The 22144-nt window shown below is 37.8% G+C and overlaps 1 protein-coding gene across 27 annotated transcripts in view; it reads left to right on the top strand.

Moving 5' to 3' along the window:
• Positions 1-22144, top strand: part of LOC147369947 (uncharacterized) — a 779924-nt gene that overhangs the window by 142285 nt on the left and 615495 nt on the right. The window contains exon 3 of one of the 27 annotated variants that reach the window (XR_015168177.1): positions 1029-1822. The exons of the other annotated variants lie outside the window; for them this stretch is intronic. The gene's annotated coding sequence lies outside the window, so the exon portion shown is untranslated. Of the gene's footprint in view, positions 1-1028; positions 1823-22144 lie in introns of those variants that run through there. 27 annotated transcript variants of the gene reach the window in all.

Below are 22144 nucleotides of genomic sequence, written 5' to 3'. Positions count from 1 at the left end.
TGTACAGTTCTTCTGTGTATTCTTGCCACCTGTTTTTAATATCTTCTGCTTCTGTTAGGTCCATACCATTTCTGTCCTTTATTGAGCCCATCTTTGCATGAAATGTTCCCTTGGTATCTCTAATTTTCTTGAAGAGTTCTCTAGTCTTTCCCATTCTATTGTTTTCCTCTATTTCTTTGCATTGATTGCTGAGGAAGCCTTTCTTATCTCTTCTTGCTATTCTTTGGAATTCTGCATTCAGATGCTTATATCTTTCCTTTTCTTCTTTGCTTTTCACTTCTTTTCAGGAAAGCTTTTTATATCTCCTCTCAGGACCAAAGCTTCCCCTGGTGGCTCAGATGGTAAAGAATCTGCCTACAATGTGGGAGACCCAGGTTTGATACCTGGGTTGGGAAGATTTCATGGAGAAGGGCATGGCAACCCACTCCAGTATTCTTGCCTGGAGAATTACATGGACAGAGGAGGCTGGTGAGCTACAGTCCATGGAGTTGCAAAGAGTCGGACACAGCTGAGAGACTAACACACTCGGGACTAATGACTGATCTATAATAAAAGAGGCTAATCAGGGAGGAGCTTTCCTTAGGATATTTGTCTAAGGTTTTCCCTCCCCCTCAGTTATATAACACTAATTACTTAAGATATTAAATCAACCAAATACCACCTTTTCTTCTTGAGTTACTTCTCTCCATCCTTCCACCCTTGTCAAGTAGGAACAGTCAGTCATCCTATTTCTGTTATGGCCAGTGTTGCTATTGATACTGAAGTATGATCATTTTTCTATATCACTTATTTCAGCTACTGGATTCTTCATTCCTTGAGGCCAGGTGCTTTATTTATCTTAATTTTGCATTGTATGACATAATGCCTTGAACATAGGAGATGTTTAAGAAATGCTTTTTGAATATGTGAAAGAAGAGATTAGTTATTTTAAAGAAGGAAAGTTTAAGCTTTTGAGACTATTCTCAGATTCAGGACTTAAAAGGAAGAAGTTTAAAATGTGTGAAATATCCTTTGGTTTTTTCCTTTAGTAATATATCTTTGGAGAAGACTCTTGAGAGTCCCTTGGACTGCAAGGAGATCCAACCAGTCCATCCTAAAGGAGTTCAGTCCTGGGTGTTCATTGGAAGGACTGATGCTGAAGCTGAAACTCCAATACTTTGGCTCCCTCATGCAAAGAGTTGACTCATTGGAAAAGACCCTGATGCTGGGAGGGATTGGGGGCAGGAGGAGAAGGGGACGACAGAGGATGAGATGGCTGGATGGCATCACTGACTCGATGGACATGAGTTTGAGTGAACTCTGGGAGTTGGTGATGGACAGGGAGGCCTGGCATGCTGTGATTCATGGGGTTGCAAAGAGTTGGACATGACTGAGCAACTGAACTGAACTGAATATATCTTTTGTTCATTTAAAAATTGGATTATCTACCTTTTAAAATTTACTTGTATTCAAAATATATTCTGGGACAAGTTCCTTGTCAGATATATGTAATGCCAGTATAGTCTCTCATCCTGCGACTTATTTTTTTTTTCTTCAATAATCAAATATTAACAATATATATTGTATGATACTATTTCATGAAATTCAAAAAGCAGGCAAAACTTACCTATTGTAGTAGAAGTCAGATTACTGCTTACCTCTAGTGGATGGGGAAGTGATAAGGATTGGGAAAGTGCAAAAAGAGGCTTCTGTGGTGTTAGTAATATTCTGTGTTTTGATCTGATCTGGACGGAGTTCCACTGGCATATGCTTTTCTAAAAGTATCAAGTGTGCATTTAATATCTTTCTACTTTGTTACATCTCAATAAAAAGTAAAAATAAATTATGTGCATGAAAGAGCCTTTTAAAATAACATATACTTTTAGTCACTGTCAAAGCAAGGAAGCTCAAGCCATTTAAATGAAGAAAAAATAGACTTCTGCCTTTCTTAGTGCGAACCAGACCAGCCCATTTGTACTTGGATTTCATGAACTCTCTCTATGTAGTAACTGGCATAAGCATGGCCACAAATTAAAGAGTCATTTCGAATAACTTAGATTTACTAATCAATGTCGTTTCTCAACCATTTAGACTTACCACATGGGGATATCTGAATAGTCTGTTGAGAGGATCCTATCAGTCCAAAAGGACTGTGATGGATTCTGGTTCATTTGGCCTCTTGAGGCATATCATAAATCATGAGGCATAAGCAAATTTTTGTTCATTAAACTACTTCCAGTTAGAACTCTGTAGGGTTTAAAGCTCTCTAATATTTATTATAGTCAACTTGTGGTCCCAAATGGAAATATGCTTTAGCCTTTACTACAAAAACCTATAGAATTCTTTGCCTAAATGGAACTGGTTAGATTTCTTTTCTGGGTGACTTCCCTTCTGTTTATTTAAAGGGAGTTTTAAAGTGATCATTTCTATCTTACGTGCTCCCTATATGTATCCTCACACAACATTAAGCTCTGCCTAAAAATTTTCTTTCTAATTTTAAGGAGTCACAAAGGCCATAATATCTAATTTACTGTAAACACTAACATTGTAAACTAAAACTGTAGCATCACTTTTTTGAAAGTATCCAACAGAGTATAAATATTAAAATATCAATCCAACATCATCCATTTAATAAAATGAACACAATGTTTTAATAGTTGGAGACGTTTTTTCTTGAATTCATACTGTGATCCCATTTTCTCCAAAGAATTTAGCTTAGTATAATACATTTTTATGCTTGAAAATATTTTTTATTGTATAATTATCTTAATTCTTAGCAACAGAAATATTTACCTTAATTGAAGTTAAAATCTCTATTTCTTGTGAACATTAATCTATAAATGTTAAGCTTTTTTCCAGGATCGAATTACCATTGCAACTATTATTAGTGCATAATTGATCAAGTCAATACACAAATTTATAAATCTTGAAAAAGTTAATTATTAAAATTAAAGATTTTGGGGGGGTTATTTTGTAGTTGAGAACATTGATAAATAATTTTGCATAAATAAGTAGATGGAAATGAAATTTATTTATTATAGAAATATCACTATTCTTAGTTCATCAGTCATATGTCAAAAATTAATATAGTGACTTATTATTAAAATTATATTTCAACCATCAGTTTGATCAGGGCCTCTTTCAATTTCATTGTAAGCAAGAATTAGAAGTCATCTGACTTGCAAAAAGATTACGCAGTCAATAGAACTGTCCTTTCTCAAAAACACAATCTTTCTCAAGATTTTCTCAGTGATTATTACTGTCATTTTTTCATGTACGGGCACCTTGTTTGGCTCAATATTCTCAGAAAGGGTTGGTGAAATAAAAATATTTAATGTATTTGTGGCACTTTTTGGATAAAGTTCTGCTTTCTTATATTTTATTTATAGTTCTGTCAAACTTTTAAGTATGGACTTAACTCTTTCAGTTCATGGAAAATCTTCACCTTATAACCTAGTTAGAAAGGTCAGATTTTATTGTTAAAACAACAAAAAAAAAATCAGCCAAGTTAGTGTTCCTTTCTATCACAAAATGGCTGCCTTGGTTTTTCTATATTTAAAACGATTAAAAAAAAATCATAACCACATCACTTCTGATGCCCGGAGTGATTTCGATGAACAAATGAGAAATTGTTTTTCATAGATTTGTTACTTGGATTCAATAAGGTGTTTGCACCTTTAATAATTTGTGTTTAAGTGCTCTCAGGCCTTTCCCTCAGGAGCGCTGTCAATAGGCAGCGGAGGAGCAAGGTAACAAAACTGTCTTCACTCCTGATACCCACTCACAGTATATCTCAGGTCAGACAGTTCCAGTGTGGGCCGAATTATGCTGCCTTTAATTTTGCTCCTAGCCATTAGTGGAAAAGGCGTAAGATACATAGATGGGCAGAAAGAAAGTGAAAGTGAAGTTGCTCAGTTGGGTCCGACTCTTTGTGACCCCATGGACTGTAGCCTGCCAGGCTCCTCCATCCGTGGAATTCTCCAAGCCAGATTACTGGAAGGGGTTGCCATTTCCTTCTCCAGGGGATCTTCCTGTCCCAGGGATCGAACCCTGGTCTCCCACACTCCGGGCAGACTCTACCGTCTGAGTCACCAGAGAAGGGCAGACAGAAAGCCATATCCTGCTTTTATTGTGCCTTGATTTCAGAAGTCTTCACAGAGTTCTTAATGTCAGTATTTCAAATTGTTCCTTTGATGGGCACCATGGAAATTTATACTTCAAGGGAGGGCAGCGTGGTGAGATTCTCGATGAACAAAGACAAGTATGCTTTTTCTTTTCAAAGTGGAAGAAGAGAGATTATCAAGCACAGGTGGGGAAGGAGATGTCGAATTCCTAGACTGATTTCTCTAATAAGACTATGTTCACTTCCTGTTTGAAAATAATGTAAGTATATTCACAAATAAATGCATTTATAACATGTATGAAAGCAAATTAACTGAAGTGATTTTGAATGTTGGCTTTTTACTTTTAGGATTTAAATTTGGCAGATGAAGACAAAGCTTCACTGTTTTATTATTTTTTTAAATGGATGAAGTGTGACTTGACTTCTTTCTTTTTTTTTTTAACTCCTTTTCACTTTTTTTTAAGGCTTTATTTCTTAGAGCAGTTTTATGAAAATTGAGAGGACACTACAGACATTTCCTGTATACTTCCTGCCCCAAACATGCACAGCCCCCTCCTTCATTAACACACCATATTGGCACAATTGTCCCAAGTGATGACTACACATTTTATCACTTAAGTCTATAGTTACGATATGGTTCAGTGTTGTATGTTTTACGGGTTTAGTTGAATATATGACATGTATAGCCTTCCCTGGTGGCTTAGATGGTAAAGTGTCTGTCTACAATGCAGGAGACCTGGGTTCGATCCCTGGGTCGGGAAGTTCCCTGGAGAAGGAAAAGGCAACCGACTCCAGTACTCTTGCCTAGAAAATCCCATGGACAGAGGAGCCTGGTGTCCATGGGGTCACGAAGAGTCGGACACGACTGAGCGACTTCACTTCTATGACATGTATCCAACATGAAAATGTCACACCAAGTTTCTCATTGCCCTAAAAATCCTCTGCACTTTTCCTGTTCCCTTCTGCTGTCTTTTCCTGACCCCTTGCAACCACTGACCCTTTTACTGTCTCCATAATTATGCCCCTCCTTCCAGTTTGGTTATGCTGGAAAATCATAGAGTACTATAATATTTCAACAGATCTCAAAGGAGAATGGCTTTCAGAGTTAAATAGAAAATTCTGTCTTTTCTGAAAAGATTGCCTACTATCTCGCTAGAGAATAAGGTAGAGTTCATGAAAAAAAGAGTCTGTTGGAAACTTAGATAAGAAAATCCAAAACAGCATTGGATTTAGAATTTTGTAGAATGTAGCTCATGAATAGAAAAGTACCGAGCATAGATGCAACTTTTGCCCCCTTTTTACTCAAATTTTCTTGTTTCTCAAACAAAGTCTTAACTCCATACTTGCTTGCGGAAGAAGAAAATATGACTATTAGAAGGAGATATTCAAATATTTGTATAAACATAAAGCTTATATATTCAAATGCACAGAACTACTTTTGAAAATTGTTAGTTTGAAAGTAAAAGCTATGCAAGTCTATTTAAAAATTAGGAAAAGAGCAGAAAGAAGAAACAGGTATCATGCATAACTACAATACTTGGAAATAGTCACATAATACTTTTTTTCTCAGTCACTTGTTCATGCATGTATATTTTTGTATAGTTGAAATCATATTCCATATATAACATGGCCTGTAACGACTTTCCTTTATCATATTTTGTCATGACTAAAAATTTAGAAACTTAATTTTAATGACTAGTATTCCATCTCATAGATGTATCATGATTTAAGTCATTTTCAGTTTTTACTTTTATACCTTCTGCTGTGATGAACATCCTTTTCTATAAATATTTTCCTACATTTCTGTTTTTTTCTTAGGGTAGAATTTTGGAAATGGAATTTTTAGAGCAAAAAAACAGATTTTAAAACCTCATGTATTGCTGAATTATTTTACAGAAAGGATGCTCAGATTGACAGTTTCACAACCCGTGTAAGAAAATGATCATTTTTATGTGTTCTTTCAAGCTCTGAGTATTAGTTTTTAAAAGTCTCTGCTGGGTAGGTGAAAAAGGTAATCTCATATTGAATTGTATATTACTTCTATCTCATTCATTCTTTCTTTCTTAATTGGTTCAGTTCAGTTCAGTCGCTCAGTCATGTCTGACACTCTGTGACCCCCATGAACTGCAGCACACCAAGCCTCCCTATCCATCACCAACTCCTGGAGTCTACCCAAACTCATGTCCATTGAGTTGGTGATGCCATCCAACCATCTCATCCTCTGTCCTCCCTTCTCCTCCTGCCCTCAATCTTTTCCAGCATCAGGGTCTTTTCCAATGAGTCAGCTCTTTGCATCAGGTGGCCAAAGTATTACAGGTTCAGCTTCAACATCAGTCCTTCCAATGAACACCCAGGACTGAACTCCTTTAGGATGGACTGGTTGGATCTCCTTGCAGTCCAAGGGACTCTCAAGAGTCTTCTCCAACACTTTTTGACCACAGTTCAAAAGCATCAATTCTTAGGTGCTCAGCTTTCTTTATAGTACAACTCTCACGTCCATACATGACTACTGGAAAAACCGTACCATGGACTAGACGGACCTTTGTTGGCAAAGTAATGTCTCTGCTTTTGAATATGCTATCTAGGTTGGTCATAACTTTCCTTCCAAGGAATAGGCATCTTTTAATTTCATGGCTGCAATCACCATCTGCAGTGACTTTGGAGGCCCCCCAAAATAAGGTCTGTCACTCTTTCCACTATTTCCCAATCTATTTGCCATGAAGTGATGGGACCAGATGCCATGATCTTAGTTTTCTGAATGTTGAGCTTTAAGCCAACTGTTTCACTCTCCTCTTTCACTTTTATCAAGAGGCTCTTTAGTTCTTCACTTTCTGCCATAAGGGTGGTGTCATCTGTATATCTGAGGTTATTGCTTCATTGGTTAGATTTTACAAATAGCAATAAATATTATATACAAAAGTATGGAGAGTATATGAACAAAACAGCATATCTGAAACCTCCCAGATTTTTGGTACAGATATGATATAGATTTAATAATTTTAAGATATGATTCTCTTTTGAAGAATTAATTTTAATAAAGTTTGAAATTCCTTATTTCTTTTTAATTATAATTCTTCCTTCACTGTAGGTCTTAGTTTTTCTATATGTCTTTTTAGTATTACTTATTAATGCAAGTAATAATACTTGTGTTACACTATGGAAGGCAGAATAATGCTCCTCAAAGATGTCCATGTTCAGTTCCAGCAACAGGTACAAATGTTGCTACATGTAGGAAAGGGGAATTAAGGTTGCAGATGGGATTGAGGTTGCTAATCAGCTGACCTCTTATTAGGGTGATTATCCTAGACTATTTTGGTGGTTCTAGTGGTAAAGAACCTGCCTGTGAATACAGGAGATGTAAGAGCGGTGGGTTCAATCCCTGGGTCAGAAAGATCCCCTGGAGGAGGGCATGGCAACCCGTTCCAGTGTTCTTGCCTGGAGAATCCCAAGCATAGAGGAGCCTGGCGGGCTACAGTTCATAGGGTCACACAGAGTCAGACGTAACTGAAACATCTTAGCACAGGACAGCACAGTGTAATTAAAAGTCCTTAATAGTTGAAGAGGAGGCAGAAGTGGAGGTCAGAATGATCAGCCTGGGCAGGACTCAACCTGCTCTGCTAACTTTAAAGGTAGACGAAGAGGACCATGGACCAAGGAACACAGGCATCTTCTAGAAGCTGGAGGTGTATTGTTCCCTAGAGCCTCCAGAGAGGAGTGCAGCCCTGCAGACACCTTGATTTTATCTCACTGAGATCGAAGTCAGTCTTATGACCTATAGGAATATGATAATAAACGTGTGTTGTTTCAGCTCAGCAAGTATGTGGTAATTTCTTACAGCAGCAGTAGTAAGCTAATACATAGACAAATGCCTTTTTTTGTGATTTAGCATGAGTCTGGAATATTAAAACCTTCCATGATTCATAAAAATTTTCTCATTTCATTATCATTCAAATTTCAAATACTTTTTGCCAAAACAGTAGTTGATGTATTTACTAAAATTAGGTTTTACAATTAGATTTTTTTCTCAACTGACCTTAATTATATAAAACAGATGTTTACTTATTAATGTCACTTTGTACTTTTCAAGTACATTATTTATGATTTTCATTTTATGTACTGATCAAAATCCATTACATTTATTACTTCAGTTGCCTTTGTGGAATTGACTCCATCCTTAATAATAATTTCTTTACATTTTTACTGGATAGTATTGAAGACCAATATCTCAAAATTGTAGGATAATACTCATATTTTTCTCCTCCAGTGAAACATCACAAAGTATTTTTCACATGAATATTTCTGTTACAATGTCTGTGGTATTTGGACCTTTACATGGTCTGAATGTAATAGTCTGTGATAGATTTATTTTTTCAGTAAACATTTGTTGAGCCCTGTAATATGCTGTTTTGTTTTTTTTTTTTTTTTTCGTAAAATGATGATGATAAAGCTATGAGCAGTTTCTCTCCTCCTAAGGTTACAGTTTTATCAAGACAAATGTAGGATAATGGCAGGCTAGCCTTATGGTCAACTTGTTAAAAAAAAAAAAAAGCAAAAACACAAACCCAAAACACATATACACATAGGGAGCCTCTGTTATCTTTCCCTTGAATGACTGAAATTTTAGCTGATCTCCCAATATACTCTCTGGTCCCACTACACTCCATTCTTGAGATGGAAATAGAGTAATTTTTTAAAACATAGGCAGGTCATGACACTCCTCTACCCAAACACCCCCAGTGGCTTCTCGGCTCATAGTAAATGCTGGAGTCCTCAGGCTGGCAAGGTGAAACGCCTCACATACCTGCGTGTATCAACACCACACTGCTCCTGTGGGTATCTTTCTGGTTTTGAACATGTACCAACAGGTGTGAACATGTCCCTGCCTCAGATTTTCTGCACTTGCTGTTCTCTCAGTCTGTAGCAATCTTGCTCTGGACACACACCTGGTGTATTTGCTTACTTCCTTGGGGTTGCTGCTTATTGCTTATGTATCATTGTACCATTAAGGCTTTCCGTGACCATCCTATTTAACAGCAATTACCCTGCTGGCCAGGATCTCATGTCCTAACTCTCTCTCTCCATAGTCTGTTTTTCTGCCATCTTGTGTTCTATGTACATTTTTACTATTCTCTATGTCATATATGTGCTTTGTCTATTCTCTCTCTCCCTCCATTAGGAGGTAAGCTCTAACAGGGATTTCAGTTAATGCTATCACTGCTCTTTAGAATAGTACTTAGCACATAGTAGGTACTCAAATGTTTGCTGAATAATCGAATGAAGGAAATCGGAATCAATCTCAGGATATCAAAAGGATTTTCATGTGAAAGCTACTTGTGAGATTGGTTTTGAAAGATGATTAAGAATGACTCAGAAGGGAAAGAAAAGTATATTCCAACTGGAGGAAAAAGCAGGCAGCAAGGCAGGAGGCCACTAGACTTCCACTGTCACAAGTATAATTATCTTCCAAAGTGATTAGACTCTAAATGGTTTGAAGTTGTACCAGGGATATCAAGCCTTGCCTCCAAGAGAACTTGTGAATTGTTTTCTGTGTGTCTTACCTTCTTGGCTAAGAAAGGCAAATCCTTTCTATTACCAGTGGATGGTAATAGATGGTAAGAAGATGGACATTGAAGATGGATAGACAACAGCCTATCCAAGACAATGGAGGAACAATGGTACTTTTAGAATGAAAGAAATTACCAACCATGGCCATGCATGTTCCCAGTTATGGTTTTGGTATGTAGGGGTTTAGAGCTTGGGAAAAGCTTTCCTATTATTTTGAGAAAATACTTGTTTTGCTTCTGGCTTAGTGTTTGTTTTCAAATTTCCAAAGAAAATTTGGTGACCGTTCTGCTTGGAATCTAGGGAATGGTAGAATATGTCAGTAACTCATACAGAGGATAGAGGAGAGGAATCTTTGAAAAGCAGTCTACTCAAGGCTGGGAGTGATAGGCATGGTATGAGATGATACGTAGAATTACAAAAACATAGTATGGTATATAGGTCTTCCCTGTAGCTCAAACGGTAAAGAATCTGCCTGCAATGCAGGAGACCCAGGTTCAGTCCCTGGGCTGGGAAGATCTTCTGGAGAAGGGAATGGCAATCCACTCCAGTATTCTTGCCTGGAGAATCGCATGGACACAGGAGCCTGCCAGGCTACAGTCCGTGGAGTCGGACTCAACAGAGCATCTAACACTACTAGTATGGTATACTCACTGCCTTAAAGATACTTACAATTTAATGAGAGGAGTAAAATGAACCATATCAAAGCCAGCACATATCATGGGTATACACAATGATAAGTTATTTCATAGCGTAATTATTTAGTATTCGTAACAAACTTATGGGATACTTAGTATCATGTTTATTTTACAGGTGAGGTAAGGAAGGCTTAGGGAGACTAAATAAGTTATCCCAAGTCACAACACTAGGGAGCAGTGGAGCCAGTACTTGAACCCAGATCTGCTGACCTCCCAGCTCATATACCATGTTTATCCGAAAACACAAAATTATATATTTAGAAGAAAAGTATAAATAAAAATTCATATGGGAATATTTATGTACAACCAATAATATATGTGATACAGTAATAAAATAAGCACCTGAGTGTCTGTGTACCTAATATGCACACATGTAATATTACTTTATTTCAGAGCAGTTAGAACAAGTTACTTCGTCTTTGTTCTTGTGCACTTGACCCATCTCAAATCAGAAAGGCAGAAATTACTAACATTATAGTATGTTTTAGGGAGATGGGTGAAAAGGTTTAATGCTTTTAATCAGGTGTTTATTTTTTTTTCTGAGAAGTCACAAAAATCTACTTTTTTCCCCAAAGTGTACTTAGTTTTCTTTGTTGCTTTTTTGTTGTTATGTAAGACATGTTATTCAGAGAAGGCAATGGCACCCCACTCCAGTACTCTTGCCTGGAAAATCCCATGGACGGAGGAGCCTGGTAGGCTGCAGGCCATGGGGTCGCACAGAGTCAGACATGACTGAGTGACTTCACTTTCACTTTTCACTTTCATGCATTGGAGAAAGAAATGGCAACCCACTCCAGTGTTCTTGCCTGGAGACTCCCAGGGACGGGGGAGCCCGGTGGGCTGCCGTCTATGGGGTCGCACAGAGTTGGACACGACTGAAGCGACTTAGCAGCAATACATGTTATTAAGGAATTTAATGTGTATAGTATTCTGGGTTGACATCTACTTTTTAAATAAGCCACTTTGTAAAAAGTGGCATTTAGACAGGTGCATTAACTTCTTCAGGCCCCTGTTGCTGGAGTAATTCGTTGGTCTGCTACATATCCTGGGGCACTTTACTGGCAAAGTGAAGACTGTCATTTGTTAAAGCTCCAGAAAATATGCTTGCTTTTGTAGAAGCATAATGACTTATATTTATTTATTAAAAAAAAGAAACAACTGGAGATTCTGCTGAAAATTTTTGCAAATAACTCTCAGTGGCTCTGTAAAAAGTCTCCATGTTTCTGGAACTCCTAAAAATTCAGTAAAATCTCATTAACTTGCTGTCAATAGTTAAAAACCAGTTCTAATTTGAAGAGTAATTCCCAAGTCACCTAAATTACATTATGTGTACAAACACGACATTGGAGATTTGGCTCTAGTGCAAAGTGCCTCTAGAAACAGTTAATAATAGCAACTGTTTTTAAAACTCTGGAAATGAGTTAACTTACAATTTGTAAGGCACCTAGCTAAAAGCAGAAAGGAAGAGTATTACAGCACTGTTTACACGTAATTGTTTTTCCTCTGGACTCTTTTTCTCAAGTCCCTCGTCAAATAGTAATTTGTGTGAATAGCAGGTGGTTTGCCTGAAGGAGCAGTCTCTCTGTGTGCTTGCTTGGGTCACTTAAAGTCATATAATGTTGAATTTTATATATGTTTAATCTGAAGGTATTTCTCCTTGGTCTCTGTTACTTTAAGTCATTAGAGCTTCACTTTCCTAAGGTAGAAATGGCAGAAATGTATTTATATGGGTAGAAAACAAGCTGCAGTTTTATTTCAGAAAATCAAGCTTTTTGTCTTTTTTTTTAAAACCAAGATCGTCTCTTCCTGTCACTTCTCTTGATAGCACCTGAATGAGCTAAATAACTCAGACTCAAGGAACCTCAGTCTTCATTGAATCTTACCTTGATTTTCTTTTCTACTTCCAATTTAATGAGTGGCCAAATCTGACTTTCCTTTTGCAACATTTTTTTTCATTGTTTTCTGTTTTTGTAGACTATTGCTATGCAGTAAGTTTAGTTATTACTGTCCAATATCTGGAAATAGTCTTATGGTGTTCCTGTTTACATCCTTAATTTCAGTTTCTTCTGTTTATCTCCTCTAAGGCACTGTGATTAATTTAAGCTCTTGCTCAAGTACCAATGATGATTTTCATTAAAAAAAAAAAAATTGAGTTTTTGGAATTCAATCAAGGATCTTTTCAAGCTGACTCTATGCCTTCCTTTCTAGAATTGTTTCCACTTCTTCAGTCTAGTATACATGATCTAGGAAAGCAGAACATTATTGTTTTGGGGTTATATCTGATTTTTCCAATCTTGTCATTTGTGCTCATGATGTCTTGAAAATATACATCAGCCTATATAACTTTCCCTGAGTTTCTGCAGTTCTGGGATACAAGTTTAACAATGGATATTTTGCTTTTAATCACTGATCCAAAGCATCTGTATTACTTTAATGTCCAAGTGAATGAATCATACCACTTTTCCTTAATAAATGATGGCTCTGTAGCATCTCGAGAATAAACACGTTCAGTTCAGTTCAGTTCAGTCGCTCAGTCGTGTCTGACTCTTTGCGACCCCATGAATCGCAGAACGCCAGGCCTCCCTGTCCATCACCAACTCCCAGAGTTCACTCAGACTCACGTCCATCGAGTTAGCGATGCCATCCAGCCATCTCATCCTCTGTCGTCCCCTTCTCCTCCTGCCCCCAATCCCTCCCAGCATCAGAGTCTTTTCCAATGAGTCAACTCTTTGCATCAGGTGGCCAAAGTATTGGAGTTTCAGCATCATTCCTTCCAAAGAACACCCAGGACTGATCTCCTTTAGAATGGACTGGTTGGATCTCCTTGCAATCCAAGGGTCTCTCAAGAGTCTTCTCCAACACCACAGTTCAAAAGCATCAATTCTTTGGCGCTCAGCTTTCTTCACAGTCCAACTCTCACATCCATACATGACGAGGAAAAACCGTAGCCTTGACTAGACGGACCTTTGTTGGCAAAGTAATATCTCTGCTTTTGAATATGCTATATAGGTTAGTCATAAGTTTCCTTCCAAAGAGTAAGCGTCTTTTAATTTCATGGCTGCAGTCACCATCTGTAGTGATTTTGGAGCCCAGAAAAATAAAGTCTGACACTGTTTCCACTGTTTCCCCATCTATTTCCCATGAAGTGACGGGACCAGATGCCATGATCTTCGTTTTCTGCATGTTGAGCTTTAAGCCAACTTTTTCCCTCTCCACTTTCACTTTCATCCAGAGGCTTTTTAGTTCTTCTTCACTTTCTGCCATAAGGGTGGTGTCATCTGCATATCTGAGGTTATTGATATTTCTCCCGGCAATCTTGATTCCAGCTTGTCCTTCTTCCGTCACATATATTTGAGAGACAATGATTTCTGCACAGTAAACTTTTGAGGTAGGATGAATAGGATGAATAGAGCTTCTCAAGTGGCACGAGTGGTAAAGAACCCGCCTGCCAGTGCAGGAAATGTGAGACACTTGGGTTTGATCCTTGGGTTGGGAAGATCCCCTGGAGGAAGGCATGGCAATCCACTCCAGTATTCTTGACTAGAGAAACCCTTGGACAGAGAGCCTGGTGGGCTACAGTCCACAGGGTTGCAAAGAGTCAGACACGACTGAAGTGACTTAGCACAGCACGTAGGATGACTAAGAACGTGGACTCTGACCGAGGCCACTAGCATTCAGATACCAACTGTACTTGCTCACCCTATAAACTTGAGGATGTTACTGAACCTCTCTCTGTTAACTATCTCTTCATTTATAAATTGTATCTATTATATGTGTTTAGAAGAGAATTAAATAAGTTAATTTGTGTAAAGGACTGAAGAACAGTATCTGGAACTGTAAAACTAATAGAAAAAGAGAAGCTAGTTGTTAAAAATGGTCTGCAACAAACATTTCAGAATGTCAAAATTTAGAAGCCCAGGTTGCATTGTTCTCTCTTGCCTCTGTAACTTGATTTGTATCCAGATTTCTTTACTGGATACATTTCCTCCAATGAATCCCAATCTCTGAATATTATCAAAGAGAGTATCATTTCTTATTGTCACTTGAAGGAAGAGGAGTAGACGTGTGACTTGGAATAAACTATCCCAGTAACCCCACAGCTAACATTCCTTCTGCTGACTCAGGGACTCTACACTGCTTCCACGGTCTTGAATATGGTGAAAGTCAGAAGGACAGGCAGCCTTTGAAAACACTTATCACAGAGAACACAAATAGTTAAGGTCATTGATCAACACTGTATGTCAACACTATATGTCAGAAGGAGAAGAGGGCGTCAGAGGATGAGACGGTTGGATGGCTTCACCAATGCAAAGGACGTGAACCTGGGCAAACTTCAGGAGATGGTGAAGGATGGGGAGGCCTGGCATGCTGTGGTCCATGGGGTTGCAAAGAGCTGGACATCACTGGGCGACTGAGCAACAGCATATCAGTCACTGTTCTAGACCTTGTCTCTTTCTCATCTAAGCCTGACAACAACGTGATGAAACAGACGCCATTATAATACATTTTTTTTTAATGAAGAAATTGAGGTACAGATAGAGTAAATAATTTGCATAAAGGTCATGTAGTCAGAAAGCAGTGGAACCAAATCTGATCTGAGAAGTTAAATTCAACCAGTCTGATTCCGGGCAACCCCCTTTCCCCAGCACTTTTATACTAAGCCCCTTTGTAGCTAATATAAACATTTACCTCTTTAACTGGCTTACTTGTGCTGCCACAAAGTACCACTGATAGAATGACATAGAGAACAGAAATTTTCTTAGACTTCTGGAGCTAGAAGTTCAAGATCAAGGTGCCAGCAGGTTTGGTTTCTCGGAAGGCCTTTCTCTTTGGCTCGCAGGTGGCAGCTTTATGCTGTGTCCTCCCATGGTCTTTTCTTATGTATCTTCCTGTGTTCTGTGTGTTCAAAGTTCCTCTTCTTATAGAATTCAGATCAGATTAGTTCTGTTCAGATCAGTCACTCAGTCGTGTCCAACTCTTTGCGGCCCCATGAACTGCAGCACGCCAGGCCTCCCTGTCCATCACCAACTCCCAGAATTTGCCCAAACTCATGTCCACTGAGTCGGTAATGCCATCCAACCACCTCATCCTCTGTTGTCCCCTTCTCCTCCTGCCCTCAATCTTTCCAAGCATCTGGGTCTTTTCCAATGAGTCAGCTCTTCGCATCAGGTGGCTAAAGTATTGGAGTTTCAGCTTCAGCATCAGTCCCTCCAATGAACACCCAGGACTGATCTCCTTCAGGATGGACTGGTTGGATCTCCTTGCAGTCCAAGGGACTCTCAAGAGTCTTCTCCAACATCACAGTTCAAAAGCATCAATTCTTCGGCATTCAGCTTTCTTTATAGTCCAACTCTCATATCCATACATGACCACTGGAAAAACCATAGCCTTGACTAGATGGACCTTTGTTGACAAAGTGATATCTCTGCTTTTGAATATGCTGTCTAGTTTGATCATAACTTTCCTTCCAAGGAGTAAGTGTCTTAATTTCATGGCTGCAATCACCATCTGCAATGATTTTGGAGCCTCCAAAATTAAAGTCTGCCACTGTTTCCACTGTTTCCCCATCTATTTGCCATGAAGTGATGGGACTGGATGCCATGATCTTAGTTTTCTGAACGTTGAGCTTTAAGTCAGCTTTTTCACTCTCCTCTTTCACTTGCATCAAGAGGCTCTTTAGACATCAGATTAGGGCCCCACCATAAGGGACTCATTTTAACTTAATCACCTCTTTAAAAGCCCTGTCTTCAAGTTTAGCCACTTTCCGAGGTACTGGGAGTTAGGGCTTCCAACATGTCTTTGGCAAGACTGCATTCAGCCCATAACACCTCCATAATCTGTGACCCCACGTATCCTGTGCTAGAATGTGTTGTATTCTAAAAAGGCAAAAACAAATGCAGCAATAAAATCTACTTCAGGCAAAATTTTCAGTCTTTATTGATACTTCTCTCAATTCACGTGCCTCTGATGGTTTTGTCAACATTCACCCTTACCTCTTGGCCTTTCCTGTCTTCAGACTTTTATTTCCACTTCTTGGGAATCTCTCAGACTTTTATCGCACCATAGCTCCTTCATCTATGTCCACCTGTTCAGCTATTTTGCTTACTAGAGCCCATTTTCTCTCAAAGAGTAGAGGCCTTGGGAGAGAAGTCGTTCGACTTCATGGTTTTCTTTTGAGTGTTTGTATAGACTAACTTAGTTCTCTTTTCTCACCCGGTTCCTGAAGTGACTGGCTGAGGGAGGGAGGTGTGCCGACGTCTCGTATTCATTGCCTCTATCCCACACATTAACTGTTCCTGAATAGTTTTCTGAATAAAGCACTGTGAAAAGTGTTTTACCTCTATCTTGTTAACTTTCACTTTACCTTAATTTTATGTTAGCTAAAACTAGTATCCCTCTTTACATGTGAGAAAACTTATATTTAAAGAGATTGTATTATTTACAAAGTCTCCCAAAGCTAGTAAATGGTAGAGTTGGAATTTATACTCCTGAGGTAGGGCTGTTAAGCATGGTGGTATATATGGCATGGTTTTGATTATTGATAAACTTGTATGATTATATATATGACATTGATGAGCCATTTCTCCCTATTTATGATGGTGAAGAATTTGTAAGAAGCTCATTTAAAGGGTATTATTACAATTATGTAAGTGTAATACTTTGATCTCAGTGATTGCCAGATATTAAAGAGTTTGGAGATGATCAAAATGAATTAATTTAAGTTACAAAATGACTGTATTGTTGGGCAATTGATACCTATATATAAAAATTCCTTCTTAGAGCCCCCAGGCTGCATGCAGGTGCTAAACATCAAGGAAACCCTGATAGGATTTGAGAAAAAGAATCCCATGTTCCAAGTGTAAGTAGGAAAGCCAAATATTGCACTGATTCTGGCTCTGGGAAAAGTACATACTGTTATATTCCGGCACATCAGAATTTTCCAGGGATGTGCCTGGTGTCTTGGAGTAAAGCCAATGTGATTTTTCTGCCATCTAAGTCTTGCTTCTTTATAGGTCTCTGCCATGTTCATTATGTAAATCATAGCTTCCTGTCCCTGAATTGTGAGACTTTCTTTCTCTATACAAATGGAAACACTCTCACCATTTTCCAGAATCTTGCATATATAATCATCATTTGTTCCTTTATAGCTCAGACTTGAGTTTATCCAAATATATGAAAGAATGAATTGATGAAGCAAAGTTAGTGGTATGCATCCATATCATTCAATAATCAGTATTACTTTTGTTTGTTAGTATTAATATTTAACAACTCTAGCTTTTTATTTTTAGCAGAGGGAGGAAAATTTTATTTTTCTGTTGTTCTGCTTTTACTAGGAAACTAAAACCAAGGCTTTAAAAAAGTGACTGATACCATGATACTTACGTTTAAATACATTTTAGTAGTCCTCAATCTTAATTTGACCTGACAAATTCTTTTAGGACCTTTGGCAAGAAGTAATTTTTCAATCAGTGATGAAAAATCAACAACCCCAATCAACACCTCAGGAAAAAAATAGAAATTGATACCATTTAGAATCATTAAAGCCTATATACACCTTTGATTTTTAAAAACATAATTTAATTAGGAAAAATGATCAGTGTTGACTCATTTTCAGTGAGACCTGAGGGTCAGCTTTTAGTATGAAGGTTTCATTTAAATCTAAATAAAGTAATATCTGAATGCCTAACATTTATGAATAAAATTAAAAGAGCAAATGGGTTACATAGGTTCTAAGAAGTACGTATCCTGTTAAAGATGTTCAGAAAAATTTCAATATTGCTTAAATAGGCATAATGAAATGATGGCTGACTTTTAAGCTTAGAAGGAGAGAAGAACTTTTCAAAGTCAGTGATAAGGGGTAAATTTTTCAGTTCTATCTACAATGAGGATTTTTGGTGGGATTTCTATATCTTGAAGTTTCCAAATCCTATTCTCTATGAATTTATATTATTTGTAATTACTCCTGAATCACTTTCTGAAGACATACACTTATTCCCATTGATTTTGGTGCTGCACCATCTCTTCTACCAGAAAGTACTCTTCTACCATTTCTTCTACCAGAAAATTCAGCCATACCGCAAAGTGTGAAGTATGGCAGAGGGGAGGGCAGGGATATGGCTGTGTCAGCCAGCCAGATTCCAGTGGAATCCCAGTGCAGATTGATGGGGACCTTTCTAAAGTCAATATATTTATTTATTTTAAGAACTGGCAGTAGGTTTTGTGTTGAGGGTCCCCAAGACCACCTTCAGGCATGGAGACCGAAGGACTCACAGGATTCAGAAAAGTTGTTAAAGACATGGTTATGGTTTATACAGTAAAAAAACAGAGATTAAAATCAGCAAAGTATAAAATGCTTGTGGGGCAAAGCAGAGGGGAAATACGGGTAAGCTTCCATGTGGTCCCTCTCGGTGGATTTGCATGGTGGGGGGCTGGGGTGGGGTGCGTAATTCTCCTGAATTGATGTGTGAATGTTGCCAACTAGGAAGGCTCAGACAAGCCTTGGTGGCCAGATTTTGTTAGGGGTTTGTCTTGTAGTACATTCCTATGGCTGATCTCATCTACTCAAACTCTTCTCCCTGGCCCCAGGTCAGACTGATAGAGAGTGGCATGAGGCTTCAGGCATACAAAAACATTCTTATAAGGCAGATTCTTTCAGAGGTCACTTCCCAGGAGCCAGGTCAAATGCCAGTCTTGGAGACCCTATTCATGGTAGATGAGTAGGGTAGAAAGAAGAAAGTAGAAAGTATTAGTTGCTCAATTGTATCTGACTTTTTGCAACCCCATGGACTGTATCCCGCCAGGCTCCTCTGTCCATGGAATTCTCCAGGCAGGAATACTGGAGTGGGTTTCTATGACCTTCTCCAGGGGATCTTTCTAACCCAGGGATTAAACCTGGGTCTCCTGCACTGCAGGCAGATTTTTTACAGTCTGAGCCAACAGGGAAGCCCATAGGAAGGTGAATAGGTTATTTCATACAATTTTATTCAAGTATCTCTTAAGTAATCAAGGAAGTTGTAGGGCTCTTGTCGATGAGAGTTTCTCCTTTGGGAGAAACTATTGTTCTGAGTCTTTTTGTTAGTGGATAATTTAGTAAAAAATGTAGAGTTCTAGAAGGAAACCCATGTAACTCAGTATACTGTAATAAAGGAAATAATACATTTTGTCTTAAATACTTGTATCTTTCCCTTTATGGGAATTCATTATTTCTTTGAAGGAGCCAGAAGAACAAGGTATAGAACCCCAATAATTTCAGATAAGAGTGTCATATTTTCACAAGAAGCACTGATTTATAAGTCCAACCCCTGAGGTGCAGACAGGTTTATCATCCAGCTATAAATGTCTAAATGCATAATGGAATACAAGGTCTAATTTCTAACATGTATTTGGATGATGTATTACTCATTTATAAATGCAGCTGAAGTCAAAGAAAAGAGTTCAACTATTTTTTTTTAAGGTTTGTCATACAATGCATTATTAAAGTTTTTAGATAAAAGGCAAAAATATGATTCAATCTAGTATTATTGGGAAAGATGGAGAAAAACTTGGCCATCTTTATTTGTGTGTTTGCTTTCTTGGTTTTTAAAATTCCAACAATTTCTACCAATTTTGGAACAAACACATATCCAGTGGTGATGGAGGGCCAGTGGTTAATTTTTTTTTTTAGAATTAGCTTATCATGAGAACTGCATATTATAGTCAGGATACTGTTGAAAGAAAGAAAGTGAAGTTGCTCAGTCATGTCCAACTTTGTGACCTCATGGACTATAGCCTACCAGGCTTCTCTGTCCATGGGATTTTCCAGGCAAGAATACCAGAGTGGGTTGCCATTTCCTTCTCCAGGGGATCTTCCCGACCCAGTGATTGAACCAGGGTCTCCTGCGTTGCAGGCAGATGCTTTACCCTCTGAGCCACTGGGGAAGCTGTTCCCTTTAGGATACTGTTACCTTTGGCTAATAGCTCACACTGGCACTAATTAGTCTAACATAAAAATAATAGAAGCCATGCATATCTGTTAATTTTATGCATACTTTTGAGGTCTATTCTCCCATGAAAATGATTTGTTCCTTTAACTCTCAATAATGATGGACTGCATTCCCTCCATTATAAATTCAGAGGAGTATATATATTCATATTTTTTTAAAAGAGCCAAATTGCTGATGTTGTTTCAAAAAACAATAGAACTTGATTAGATACAAAGAGATATGACTGGTTTTAATAAATCACAACTGGAAGAGGAAATGTGATGTGAATTTTTGGCAAAGAGCAGAGCAGTTTCATACTAGATTCCACCTCATTATAGGCTACAGTGATGGGTATGGTATTGCCACAATCACCATATTTCTTCCAAAAGAACCTTCAGAAGAAAAGACCAAGCTTTGAGTCCAAGAAATCCTGAGCTCAGAATTTGAGATTAAAGAGACATACTTTTAAATGTTAGTTTCAAGAACGGAAATAAAGACTGGCATCTGAAATGCTCAACAGCATTTTAAGGACATCATTTTCAAAAGGCCATTTTAGTAGCTGCCCCCCCTTGTTCTTATTAATTCTCCTTCTTTTAGCAGTTGTTTTTCTTATCCAACTTGACAATACTAGATAGATGAATAACCTGATTGGCAGCTTGACATTGCTGGATAAACTAATTCACTTTGGAATGAATTCAATGTCCAGTGGCTCAGAGGGCTGCAGATTGAATCTGTCAGAAATTTGTTCTTATTTTCAATAAATGCTTCTATTTGTTTCACTTACAATAATCTAAGAGCTAGAATTGGTGAGAAGAGTTTTATGATAACTAATTATTCCCTACTGTTTCTTAAATTTGGGTACTTAAAAATCCAGGGTCAGAGTAGGCTCTCTATTCTTAAGCAGTGCCTTCTGAAATGATTTTTTCCTGGATGACATCCCAGTTTGCTTTTTAAGGAGTCCAGATTTTCAGAAGTGTAAATGGACAATGATTTTCTTTTTGAAATTAAAATGTAACATATAACTCAGTTTAACTTAAAATAAAGACTTGCCTTCCCACTGAAGAAGAACACAGATTGATAAATAAAACATTATCACTTAATTGTCAGCATTCATCAGAGTAAAGTATAAGTAAGTACATGACAAAAGATTTGTCTAAAATAAAATCATTATAAAAATTGCAACAAATATCTTCTAGTACTCTGGAATCTAGAAGATGAGCAAAGAACACAACAACAATTCAGTTAAATTCAAAATAAGCTTATTCAGATGTAACTTGGTAGAAAACACAGTGTTACATCCTTTGAAAGATATCAGAAAAACTAAAATCAGTGTTCTGATACAAAAGAGTTAATGATTTTATCATAGCAAATAAATATAATAGCTATAGTCATACGTAGAGGCAATAAGAGGGCCAAGAATTTCTTATAAAAAAGAGGAAACTAGCATGAGGTCAAAGATTTGGAGACAATTCCTTAAAGGAGATGGTAGGAGAAAAACTGATCTTGAGCGAGAGATACAGTTTGAACACATGAAGGAAGGAAAATGGGGAGGCTTTGGGGAAAATTATAAACAAAACAAGAGGGTTGGCATAAGCAAGTCAAGACTGTAAGCAAGTCAGTTATCAGACGTCAAAACTGTGCAGGCTTGAACTTGGCTGTGTTGGGTTAATGAGTTCCAGAAAGCACAGTTTTTGTACTTTCAATTTACAAGATATCTGAATGTTCCATTTACATCCTCCTGCATTTTGGCTTTGTCTCTCCTTTTCAGTACACTTTCACCTTAAATATTTGAATGGCCAGGGGTAACTCTTTTGGATTTA

Source organism: Bos grunniens, chromosome 7, assembly GCF_055505025.1.
Source record: "Bos grunniens cultivar Pamir isolate PY7600 chromosome 7, Bosgru_T2T1.0, whole genome shotgun sequence".
Lineage (NCBI taxonomy): Eukaryota > Metazoa > Chordata > Mammalia > Artiodactyla > Bovidae > Bos > Bos grunniens.
The sequence above is the reverse complement of the archived record's forward strand: the minus strand, read 5'-3'. Positions and strand labels throughout refer to the sequence as shown.